Source organism: Triticum urartu, chromosome 2A, assembly GCF_056163025.1.
Source record: "Triticum urartu cultivar PI428250 chromosome 2A, HENAU_Tu73, whole genome shotgun sequence".
Lineage (NCBI taxonomy): Eukaryota > Viridiplantae > Streptophyta > Magnoliopsida > Poales > Poaceae > Triticum > Triticum urartu.
The window spans coordinates 435,659,858-435,670,208 of record NC_141874.1 but is presented as its reverse complement, the minus strand read 5'-3'; positions in this window follow the sequence as shown (position 1 = coordinate 435,670,208).

The following is a 10,351-nucleotide window of genomic DNA, read 5'->3' as shown; positions in this document are numbered from 1 at the left end:
AGGCCGAAAATGACAATAGGCCGAAAGTGGCCCAAAGCTATAGTGGGCCTCTAACAGGCCGAATGTCAGACATGGCCGAATATGACCCAAATCCTTCACGGTCGTTTATGGGCCGAAAGTTTTGATGGCCTGTAAATGGGCCCAAATGAAGCCGGACCTTTAATAGGCCGGAAATACACCGGGCCGTAATTCGGCCCAATTACTTAGTGGACTGTTAACGGGCCAGAAGTGACCATGGGCCGCGTTGATGACAAGTTTAGGACATGCCGTTGACGGGCCGATTTGACAGAGAATGTTGGGCCTTTAGTTGGGCCAGCCCATTATGGTCGGCAGAATCTTGTGGGCCTTTAGCTGGGCCGGCCCATTGTTGTCCGCAAAATCTTGTGGGCCTTTAGCTGGGCCGGCCCATTATGGTCTGCAAAATCGTGTGCGCCTTTAGCTGGGCCGGCCCATTATGGTCCGCTAAATTTTGTGGGCCTTTAGCTGGGTCGGCCCATTATGGTCCGCTAAATCTTATGGTCCTTCGGTTAGGCCAGCCCATTTAATCTTTGTGGGCCACTTTTGGGCCGGTCCACGTGTCAACATATCATAGGCCCATCTCGACCGTTGGATGAGTGACACCTGTGCCAACGCGAAGCTGACGTGTGGATCCATCAGCCAATGAGAATTTTACATGTGGAAAATCAGCATTGGTCGTAGCTGTTAACGGGTTATCGGATCCAAAATCTGACCCGATAGCTTAACGGCGTTCCATTACGGTGCATGCCACGTGTCGGTCACCCTTGACAAAAGCACTTCTGTGACGCGCGATTTATAGTCATGGAAGTGGACACTTCCGTGATGATAATTTTGGCAATGTCATGGAACACTTCTACGACACCACAGGTATGACTATCTTGATTCTGTCATAAATTTGTCATGGATGTACATGCATGACAGAAAACGCGACCTACTGTGACAAACACGTCTCATCACGGAAGTGTATTTTTTTGTAGTGTATGTTCTGAGATTGATGTTGCTATGACTTTGTTATGCTTAATGCTTGTCACTAGGGCCCGAGTGCCATGATTTCAGATCTGAACCTATTATGTTTTCATCAATATATGAGAGTTCTTGATCCTATCTTGCAAGTCTATAGTCACCTATTATGTGTTATGATCCGTTAACCCCGAAGTGACAATAATCGGGATACTTACCGGTGATGACCGTAGTTTGAGGAGTTCATGTATTCACTATGTGTTAATGCTTTGGTCCGGTAGTCTATTAAAAGGAGGCCTTAATATCCCTTAGTTTCCGCTAGGACCCCACTGCCACGGGAGGGTAGGACAAAAGATGTCATGCAAGTTCTTTTCCATAAGCACGTATGACTATATTCGGAATACATGCCTACATTACATTGATGAATTGGAGCTAGTTCTGTGTCACCCTAGGTTATGACTGTTACATGATGAACCGCATCCGGCATAATTCTCTATCACCGATCCATTGCCTACGAGCTTTCCATATATTGTTCTTCGCTTATTTACTTTTCCGTTGCTATTGCTATCATCACTACAAAATACCAAAAACATTACTTTTGCTATCATTACCTTTTGCTACCGTTACCACTACTATCATATTACTTTGCTACTAAATACTTTGCTGCAGATATTAAGTTTCCAGGTGTGGTTGAACTGACAAGTCAGCTGCTAATACTTGAGAATATTCTTTGGCTCCCCTTGTGTCGAATCAATAAATTTGGGTTGAATACTCTACCCTCGAAAACTTTTGCGATCGCCTATACTTGTGGGTTATCAGGTGCACGTAGGACGCACGTACTCACGTCTCGTTCCTGGTCACACCCGCGCGGGTACACGGTGGAGTTCGTTTCTGTACGAAAAGGCAGCCCACGTGATAATTTGACGTGTGTAGCGGTTGTTTACTCAAAGGAGGGTTGGGTACCACGCCTAGACAAAACAAAGTTCGACTTGACGTGTTAGTATTAAATAAAGTTATATATTCCTCAATGGCACGTACAGAATATAAAATGATTGCCGTGGGGAAAATGGAAAAATCTGCTCCACTATATAGAACAGAGCCTGCCTGCCGGGGTTTGTCTCTGATCACACCATCTCACACAAGGCGGCGGTGGCCTCTCTCTCTCACCGTTGGTCAGTGATCTGGTCGCATACCGTCTGCCGGCAGAAAGGGAGGATGTGCATCGTCGTTTCTCCGTTCGACAGTGTTGAGGCAGCACGTCCCGATCTGCGGTACCCATTTCTCTTTGACCAAGCTCCGGCGCGGTAGGGTCTTCGCCACTTGCTTGCTAACGCAGTATGGGCAGATCCCGGTCGCCGGCGCCCTCCTAGTAACATCCCGACAACCCTCAGGTGTAGCTTCCTCCAGCCTTGCTCCACTACCCATCTTCCCACGTTGCTGCATGTGGATCTTCTTTAGTTGTTTGCTTAAAACATATCTCGGCCGGCATACTTTCCATCTTGCAATCTCATCCTCGAACCATTTTTGATAAACCACCATGCTGCTATCTTTCCCTTATTACATGGAATATGCTTCTTTTTTGTCGGCGCATGTGTCTTCAACTCGTGTTATCGGGCAGTAATTGTTTCCTTTCTACCTCCTTTTGCAAACAGGGCTATCCATTTTCACCTCGTTTCTATTGCGACCTTTTGGTGAACTGCACAAATCACTTTTTTCTTAAGAGTGTTATGTGCAGTTCCGCCAAAATGTCACACGGGCAACATTTTTACATTTCTGTGCGACTGTAGAAAGGGAGATTGGTTTTTCTATCCTCCTCATCCAACTCCGTGCCTAATCTTCTCCAACAAGTAGTTAGTCCTAAAGAGAGATCGCAAAGGTGATTGGCTTCTATTTGTGTGTGTTATGTTTCATCATCTAGTTCCACTATTATTGATAGCAATGCCAGAAACAATTCAACTTCGTTTCGCCGACATGTAAAAAAATCCTGAAGGATTGATAGCAATGCCAGAAACAAATCAACTTCGTTTCGCCGACATGTGGGACATCCTTTATCCGGCTCCACCTGCCATGCAGCAATATTGAGTGCACAACTGCAGGGAAAGATTCACCCCGGTCATTGTGCCGCAGTAGTAATGACTAGTGACCAATCAAATCACAAAACCCCACCTTCACCACGGTAAGTTGCTCGGACGAAGCAACCATCATTTCTCTATTCCTTGAATCCGCTGTTACTCTCATATTACCAGAGTAATAAGTTGCTCAGGCGAAGCAACCATCACTTCACCTTTCCCACAGTAAGTACTAGTACCTCCTTTATTTACTCTAGAAACAACCACACGCGAATATTGGCGGTAGCAGCACAGCAACTGAATCAAAAATTGAAACCAACCAATTAACTACTAATGGTGAGTGTTTGCTAGTATCATGTACTTCATCTGTCCATGTATATAGGGCTTAATGCGTTTTCCGAGACTAACTTTGGCCCTGTTTGGATCCGTGGGTTAAAGTTAGTTTGAGCTAGTTGGGGCTCAAATATCCCTAAAGTATCCAAGCATGAGGGTTAAGGGCTCCTTTGATTCACAACGTTTAGGAAGCGCAGGAATAGGAAACATATAGGAATAGGATGTACCGTCCACTGAAATCCTACATTGGGTAGCAAAACAGAGGATTTTTCCAATAAGTCCAACCTCATGCTTGTTTTCCTGTAAAAATGAACTAAGAAGTTCCTATAGGATTGGTTCCTGAGGAATGCAATCCTAAGAATCAAACAACATGTAAAGGGAAAATTCCGGAGTGTGTCAATCCTGTAAAATTCCTATGCAAACCCTGTAAATCAAAGGAGGCCTAAATGGAGCAAGTTGCACCAAACCCACCAAAAAACTATCCCACCCAAGAGGTGCTAATTGGAGATAGTTCTCATTGGGCCCTCTAAAATCACTTTTCTCTCTCCATCAAGTGCATTTATTGTCAATCTAACCCTGTCACCCAAACACCTCTTTGGCTAAAGTTAGTTGAGGGTTAGTCATGAGTTAATCTAACCTCTAGCTAAGTTAGAGTATCCAAACAGGAGCAGTATAGGACATGCAAGTTGCTCAAAGCATACAGTCAAATTCGTACGTGAAATGATCTTTTTTTAAACGGAACGTGAAAGGATCTTCGAATGATATAATTTTTAAATTATATGAAATCTTATCAATAGTCAAAGGCATCCTCGAAGAATACATTAGGACCTATATAAAATCTTATCAATAGTCAAAACCAAGTGTTCTAAATGAGTTCAAAATGAGAAACAGGACCCACTCATGGCACGGCATGCCTGTCTCGTTTGGTCCATTGGTCAAAGCGCTTCCTCTTCTTGGCATAACAATAGAGTACTGTCAGATCACGGGTTCCGGCAAAACCCTCAAGGTTCGAACACTGGGGTGCGCGCGAAGATCTCCCCCCTACCGATCCACGTCCTAGCTTTACTAAGATCTTACGAGCTAACTCGATGAATTCTCAACACAAAGGACACAAGATTTATACTGGTTCAGGACACCGTTGTGGTGTAATACCCTACTCCAGTGTGGTGTGGTGGATTGCCTCTTGGGCTGAGGATGAATAGTACAAGGGGAAGAACAACCTCATGAGGAGAGGTGTTCTGGTGCTTGGTTAACTGGTGGTGGTCCTGGTCTCTCTTGGACCGACCGATCGATCGATCTCCCTAGCTACGGTGGTGGCTAGTCCTATTTATAGAGGCCCTGGTCCTCTCCCCAAATATTGAGCGGGAAGGGAGCCAACAACGGCCAATTTGAAAGGGGACAGCTAGTACAGCCTATCCTGACAAAAGCAGTCTTTGCCTACAAAAGGCTCTGGTGGTGACGCCGTCCTGGGCTCCACGGTGACCTCCGTTTTGCCGTCCTTCTGGTCTTGGTCTTGTTGCACTGATATGGAAACCTTTGCTTGATGCCTCGGTACTCCGCGCCTGCGCCTGCTTCCTTAACTCCAAAGAGGAAACAAGGACACTGTGCGCGCTAGCGCCCTCCTGGCCTTGGTTGTCATGGCTCGCGTCACTAGAACCTTGCGAGGTTTGCCTGGCCTTGAACTCTCTGCCCCTCGCAAGCCATCCTTGTGAGGCCGCTCCTTAGGAGGTCTTGTGTCATCCGCCTCGCGAGGCTTGGCCCCTCGTGAGGGTCTTGAGTCCTTGCTGGTGGAGATGGGTCGTACGGGCCCGCTCGCAGAGCCATGCCATGGGCCGCAGGCAGGTAAGTCTGGGGACCCCCGTTCCCAGAACGCCGACAGTAGCCCCCGGGCCCAAGGCGCGCTCGGGCTTGGCTTCAAGGTGAAGCCAGAGGGGCAAGTGCGAAGCGCCGCGGGCCCCAATAGCCTGCGACCTTGGTCAGCGCGTGGCGGTTGATTGGACGTGAGCGTCTCCGGTTCCGCACACTACCTTGGAATACGCCTGGCTATGCGGCCACCGCAACCTACACAGTTATTCTTCCATCGCCTGCGCCATACTCCTCCAATTACTCTGATTCTCCCGGACTCCGCTCCTCTTTCCAATCTGACCTGAGCTCCGCCCACTCCATCGCCATGGCGCCGACGCAAGCAGATAAGGGGAAGAAGCATCTGTCTTTGGCTTGTGCGCCCCCGGTCGCCGAGCCCGCAGTTGGCTGATCACTGGTGCTCAACGATGAGGCCATGGGAAAGGTGCGTCCCATGCTTGCCTCCAGCTTCAATGAGTGGGGAGGGACGGTGGCCTGGCCTACATCTCGAGCTCGCATCGACCGGACGGCCACCGAGGTCCTATTCTTCATCGACGCCCTTTGGGCCGACCTGGTCCCTCCTTTCTCCGCCTTCTTCAACGTTGTGCTTGCGCATTATCAGATCCATATGCTGCACCTTGATCCTCAATTAGTGACCCTCCTCGCCGTCTTCGCCTTTGTTTGCAAGGCCATGATAGGCATTGCCCCTTCAGTGGCCCTTCTCTGCCACTTCTTTTTGTTGCACCTGATTGATCCCCAACAGAGCTCAGGATGCCCGAGCTTTCAGGCCGTGGTGGCGACGGCCGGCGCGGGGATTGACTTTGAGCTCCCACCATCCACGAGCGGGTTTCGAACACGGCGGGTATTTGTTGATGTCGAAGTGCTCAGCCCCCTGCTCTCTTCTCTGTCAGCGCCCGCTATTCCCAGCTTCGGTTGGTGCCACCAAAGGCTCACCGATTCACGCATTGCCCCTGTTTGGCTCAGGCTGAAGTGGCTCAAGGACCTTGATGTGACTGCGCCTATGGTGGTGAAGGAGTTCGTCCGGCGCCGGATCGCCCCGCTTCAGTGCCACTCTCAACCGATGTGGGCCTTGCTCAGCAGCAAGGACCACATGAGACTTTAGGAGTCTGTGCTCCCCCTTGAGGCGCGACGAACGGTGCTCGAAGTCCTGACGGGTGTCCCGCTGCCAGATGACATGCCGAGGAAGAGTTGCCTTCTGTACCACTTCTTGAACAAGGAGACATTCATGGAGCAAATGCCCGCCTTTGATGAGTGGGGGCTGCATCCAGTCGGCCTCGTGGGGCCTTGTGAGAACCCCATCGTCGTGGTTCCTCTTCCTGTTGCTGGCGCCGAGCTCGCCCCAAGTGTGGATGCAGGGGGGGCGTGCACCGCTGAGGGCTAATGGCAAAGGTGCCGAGATGCTGATGCCGCCCAGGGCTCCTGAGGCGTCGTCCTCAGGAACTCGCGACTCTTGCCCTGAGGTGGCGGTTGAGGAGGTGACATAGCCCACGTCTCCCGAGGCCGGGGATCCTGAGACCTCGGCAGGTCGCTGTGAGGCAGGGCCTGGTGGCTCCCCTCATCTTGGCACTTCTGAGACTGCCCCTTCGAGCGCTTCTCCAGTTGCACCTCGCGTTGGCCACCATGTCCAGCGCCTCGGTCGGCTCTGCGTGGACTTCGAAGAGCTCCGCAAGAGGAACGGGTCCCCAAGCAGCGACACCTTCGGGCCATTAAAGCAGAGAAAGTACATCGCCGTTGACGAGTAAGTACCTTATCTTGGTGATTCTCCGCGTGCTGCTTCCCTTCCTAACGATATCTCTTCAGGATTCCTTCCGCCAAGGCCGCAAGATCCTCTGAGGAGCAGCCCCCTCTCGCCTCGCCTCTCCTGCTAGGCTCGAGCACTTCAAGCCCACGCTCTGCTCACGTTGTGGACTCAACCGGGGAAGCCGGTCCGTCGACAAGGTGTCTCGAGCCCGCGCCTTCATCGTCTTTTCTTCGCGGCCTTGTTCGGAGCACAGCAAGCGTGCCAAGGGTTCCTCCCCTGGTCGTGGACGGCGACTGGTTGGCTTCCATCCTGGGGTCTTCTTCAATTAGTGGGACTTCACTTGTCTGGGGCCCCTTGCGAGGCCCATCCCGCAAACGGGTGGATGCCAGCCCCCAACCCCGTGCTAAAAGGGGACGAGCCGCTTCGGGCCCCTTCCACAGTCCCAATGGTGGAGGATGAAGTCAGCAGCATGCTCAAGTCGGTGCGAGAAAGGAGCGTCGTTCACCACGAGCTTTTTTAGGAGGCGATGGGCGCGATGAACCGCCTTGGTGAAGAGCTCATGGATGTGGACGCGCGCCTCGTGGCCGAGGGTCTTCGGCTGGTGGAGGAGCGGCATAAGCTTAAGGTGGCCATCAACCTCGGGCGCCACCATCGCGAGCTCGATAATGCGAAGGCCGAGGCTTCCCTCGCAGCCTCCCGTGAGGCCTACTCCCGAGCTCTGGAAGAGGCTCGGGAGGCTGACCACCGTCGTGAGGCCGCGGGGAAGCGCGCGTATGTCACACCCTAGCTAGTTCAAGCATTAGAGTGTGCATCATGTTTAAATTTCTCTCAAATTTGAAATGGGGATGACAGAACCCCCAGCACCCCCCCTGGAACAACTAGGGTTTACTAAAAACTTTTTCAATGAACCTGAAATGCCCTTCTAAAAAGCCCTCCCTTTTTGTTTTGGGTTAAAACCTTTGACAAGAATGGTGCACATTTTTCTAGGACATCTTAAGGTCATTGGATTAATTCTTATAGTATTTGCATTTGGGCATATAAATGCTATAAAATATTTTAAATGCTCAAATAATCATAAACTAAAATGTTTGCTGTTGTATATATTCTAAGAAGTAGCCATGATTAATTTTATGATTTTTGGAAATGCCCTGGCATTTTAAATAAAGCCCTGAAGATGAAGAAATAATAGAATAAATAAAAAACAGAAAAAGAGAGAGAGAGAGAGAGAGGAACTTACCTGGTGCAGCCCACCTAACCCACCAGCCGGCCCACCTGGCGGCCCAGCACTGTGCTGGCCCGCGCCAGCCAGCTGCTTCTTCCCTGCCAGGCAGGCAGGGAGGTGACGCCGGCGTGCCCGAGCTCGCCACGGCGCCACCTGCTTGCCACCCGCGCCCCTGGACGCCTCCACGTCGCGCACCGAAGCCCCTGGACACGCCATTCCCCCTGTCTCTCTCCCTCGCCGTTCCCCACCATGGCCGACGCCCCTGCCGCCGCACCGTCATTGTAGCCGCGCCCTCCGTCGTCCTCACGCCGCGCCATCGTGTCCACGAGCTCCGCCGTCGTCCACTGCTTCGCCCCGACCCATCCCCGAGCATTCGCTCGCCTCGGAGACGCTGCACTGAGCTCGTCATCAACTCCGGCCACCGGAGATCCCCTTCGCCGTCCCCGCTGCATCAGCTCATCCCCGACCTTGCCGACTGCCTCGACGTGACCCCCGTGAGCTCAGCCACCTCTCCACCCTCTCCGTTCCCTCTCTCGAGCCCCGTAGCGACTGCACGTAGCTCACCCGCACGCACCGCCGCGGAGCTCGTCGCCGACGAGGCTCCGGCCACCCAATGGCCACGCCACCCTGTCCACTAGTCCTACGGCACCCCTAACAGCTCAACGCACCAGACCACGCGCCTCTCCGTGCCCCCTAGCGACTAGCTCGACCTCACCCGAGCTTCGGCCGCCGCCAAACTCGTCGCCGACGTCATTTCCGGCCACCTCAGCTCCACCCACTGCCACCACTCAACGCGGCTCACTCCCCGCCTCACGTAGATGGTCTCCGCCGTCTTCTTGGTCGCCGGAGTGCAAAACCCGTGCTGCTCCGCCGCGTCTGGCCTCGCCGGTGGCTAAACGCCAGCGAGTTTGACCCTGTTTGACCTCGTGTGGGCCCAGATTGACTCCCCCCTGAGTCTATGACAGGTGGGGCCGGCCTGTTAATTAGTTTAGGATTAATACTAACTAATTTTAATTGGTTTAGTCACTGACATGTGGGCCCAGGCCCCACTGACAGTAGTTAATGTTAACTTAATCCTGTTAATTAGCTGAGACACTGACAGACAGGGCCCACCAGTCAGGTTTGACCTGGCCGACCCAGTTGACCCGCTGACCTCACACCTATGTCATGCTGACGCATTAATTCAATTAGTGGATTTATTCTTTAATAGGAAATTCCAGAAAATAGCCAAAACTTCTAAAAATCATAGAAAATCAACCATAGCTCCAAATGCAAAGATTTATATATGAAAAATGATCAGAAAAATTCAATCTATCCATCTGTAATGGTTTCATGCATGACAAAACAAGATAACCTTGCTGTTTAAGCAAAATAAGATAATGCACTTATAAGGCTAAGTTAAATGAACTATCATTTGAATCTTTGATTCAAATGGGTTCATTCCTTTCTGTTTTAGCTTGCATTAGGTCAAGACACATTCATTTTGCCATGTCATAGCATGCATCATATTGTTGCATATTGTCATGTGTTGATTATGTTCGGTGTGTCTTTCGTGGTAGGTTCTGCCTCCGAGGATAACCCCGAGTATCCGTCTGAAGGGCAGTACCCTACTACCACTACATCAGGCAAGCAACCCATTGATCATTCCGATACAAACCCATGTTCTCGCTTCTGCTCTTGTTTACTGCATTAAGAGAACGCGATTCAAACTGCTGTGTGCTACGGTAGTTGAACCCTTATCCTCTGCATGACCCATCATTGCCACAGTAACTAGATGAAACCCACTAGCATGTGTAGGAGTTGATTGAGCCATGTATGTGATTCCTACCTTGCTATGCCTGCTATGCTTAGAGTTGTGTCAGGTATGGTTCATCTGGGTGATGGGCTAGAGTGAAATGATTACGTCGGTAATGCGAGGGATGTGTTGAACATGTTTTGGTAAAGGTATCAATGAGAGGCCATGTAGGAGTACATGGTGGGTTGTTCCATTGAGGCCGTCCATATGAACTGAGATCTGTATGCGTGATTTAAGATTCAGCTACGACCACACATTGGGCCCTGAAATATGACCCCGCTCGACTTACTGACCCCTCTCGCCCTCTGTCCAGGAGTTGCAACTAGTTTCTGGTGTTTGTAGGTTATGTG